Source organism: Suncus etruscus, chromosome 8, assembly GCF_024139225.1.
Source record: "Suncus etruscus isolate mSunEtr1 chromosome 8, mSunEtr1.pri.cur, whole genome shotgun sequence".
NCBI classification, from domain to species: domain Eukaryota; kingdom Metazoa; phylum Chordata; class Mammalia; order Eulipotyphla; family Soricidae; genus Suncus; species Suncus etruscus.
Genome location: NC_064855.1, coordinates 124,651,782 through 124,654,525, shown reverse-complemented (window position 1 = coordinate 124,654,525; position 2,744 = coordinate 124,651,782). Strand labels below are relative to the sequence as shown.

Below are 2,744 nucleotides of genomic sequence, written 5' to 3'. Positions count from 1 at the left end.
GAAGCAACTGCTTTCTGCTGGCCCTTCCTGTTCTGTGACCCCCGACTTGGAGATACAGGGAAATACAGAAGATACAGGAAATATCTGTGCCCAGACTTGGCTATTGGCAACAAGGTTCCAGCAGGATTTGACTTTTTGTTTTGTTTTGTTTTGGGGTCACACCCGGCAGCGCTCAAGGGTTATTCCTGGCTCTGTGCTCAGAAGTCGCTCCCGGCAGGCTCGGGGGACCATATGGGATGCCAGGATTCAAACCACCATCCTTCTGCATGCAAGACAAATGCCCTGCCTCCATGCTATCTCTCCGGTTCCCAGGATTTGACTTTTAACTTGTTTCAGACACTTAAGAAGGAATGACGGAGGTCAAACCCCTGGAGAAAAGCTTTCGGGAGGAAATTAGTCATGAAGGAACAAGATCCAGCCCCTCCAGTATCATCTGCAGGAGGTCTGGGCAGCAACATCTGCTTGAACTTACTCAAGAAGCTTAGCAGTCACAAAGCTTTGAGAACTGCTGTGGAGGGACTGTGGGTCATGCAGGCAATGGTCTGCTCTGGCTTTCCGGCCTAGGTGTTGGGCATTTAGGGGGCTCTTCTGGGGCGATGCCCAGAGATGCCTTGCCTTACACTGGCCTTGTGCATGTGACAGTTCTCAATTTGGTTCTATGCCTGCCACACAATTTCCCACAGATATGGATCCTGAACAGGGTTGACCAATGTTGAGGAAACATGGTGAGTGAGTAGACCCTGCATTCTGTTTAGTTATATCGCTTTTGAGGCCACATCTACACCTGAGATCAGATTTGTGCCCATTAAGGTCACCTTTGTGCAACCCCCTAACAATCAACTGGAATTCTTCTCATGGGCTCTAGATTTTCACCAAAAGAAGACAACATGTAACAATATGTTGCAATGGGGCCGGAGAGATAGCATGGAGGTAAGGCGTTTGCCCTTCATGCAGGAGGTCATCGGTTCGAATCCCGGCGCCCCATATGGTCCCCTGTGCCTGCCAGGAGCAATTTCTGAGCATGGAGCCAGGAATAACCCCTGAGCACTGCCGGGTGTGACCCAAAAACCACACACACACACACACACACACACACACACACACACACACACAAATATGTTGCATTAATCTTTTTGAAAAATAGAAAAACCATTTCTAATTTCAATTCTGCTTCTTTTGTTTGTTTGTTTGGTTGGTTTGGTTTGGTTTGGTTTGGTTTTTGGGTCACACCCAGCAGCACTCAGGGGTTACTCCTGGCTCTACACTCAGAAATCGCTCCTGGCAGGCTCAGGGGACCATATGGGATGCCGAGATTCGAACCACCAACCTTCTGCATGCAAGGCCTTATCTCCATGCTATCTCTCCGGCCCCAATTCTGTTTCTTTTATCAGTCAATAATTTTTTAAATAAAGTGTAATATTTTTTTTGTGTTTTTTGGGTCACACCCGGCAGTGCTCAGGGGTTATTCCTGGCTCCAGGCTTAGAAATTGCTCCTGGCAGGCACGGGGGACTGACCTCCTGCATGAAAGGCAAATGCCTTACCTCCATGCTATCTCTCCGGCCCCTTATTTTTTTTTCTTTTTAAAAAATATGGAACACTTCACGAATTTGCATGTCATCCTTGCGCAGGGGCCATGCTAATGTTCCAATTTTAGTATATGTGCTGCCGAAGCGAGCATGAGTCTAACATTTTAAATAGATAAAATTTCAGAGGAAATGAGTTAGTGGGCCAATTGTCATCTCATCTGCTTCAGCAAACCAGTTCATGAGCAACCAGGTCGCCTCTGAATATCATCCACAGTCCTCTGTGGTCTGAGTTTACAAGTCAAGTTCAAGGGGGTTCTTTTCATCCTTAAATATTTTAATATGTGGCATTAAAAGATAGGAAGCTGTCTTAAATACAGAATTGCAATGTCATAATGACACAGAAATGACAGCAGTTCTTTTAATGAGCTCTTCAGGCATATCTCTCCTGCCATACTCTGTCCCCTTTTCCATCTTCCTCTCTAGGGTTTGGTTGTTTGACTGAAGACCCAGGGAAAAAAACAGCCATCCCTTGGGATGGGTTGGTGTATTTCTTGAATCTCTTATTTATTTGTTCTATTAAAATTTTGGGGCATGTCACACCCAACAGTAGTCAAGGGCTACACCTGCTTGGTACTCAGAGGACCATGAAGTGCCAGGAATTGAATCCAGTTCTTCTGTAGGCAAAGCATGTGCCCACTGAACAATCTCTCTGACCCTTCTTGCATCTTATTAATAAGATTGATTTATTAATCTTTATATTAATGAATTCAATTTTAATTTTAAAATAAAATTAATTTAAATTTGTTAATAAGGGACCGGAGCGATAGCATGGAGTTAAGGCATTTGCCTTGCATGCAGAAGGACAGTGGTTCGGGGCCGGGCGGTGGCGCTAGAGGTAAGGTGCCTATCTTGCCTGCGCTAGCCTTGGACGGACCACGGTTCGATCCCCCGGCGTCCCATATGGTCCCACAAGCCAGGAGCAACTTCTGAGCGCATAGCCAGGAGTAACCCCTGAGCGTCAAGGGATGTGGCCCAAAAACCAAAAAAAAAAAAAAAAAAAAAAAAAGAAGGACAGTGGTTCAAATTCCGGCATCCCATATGGTCCTCCGACCCTGCCAGGAGCAATTTCTCTTTTCTTTTTCCTCAACTGTGGAGGAGGCTCTTCAGAGAAGACTCCTTTGGTCCTCTGTGAGAAAACCCTCTACTTTGCTGTACAA

The 2,744-nt window shown here is 45.9% G+C and overlaps 1 pseudogene; it reads right to left on the bottom strand.

Moving 5' to 3' along the window:
• Positions 1–1,584: 1,584 nt before the first annotated feature.
• LOC126017138 (uncharacterized) lies at positions 1,585–1,679 on the bottom strand (annotated as a pseudogene).
• Positions 1,680–2,744: the final 1,065 nt, after the last annotated feature.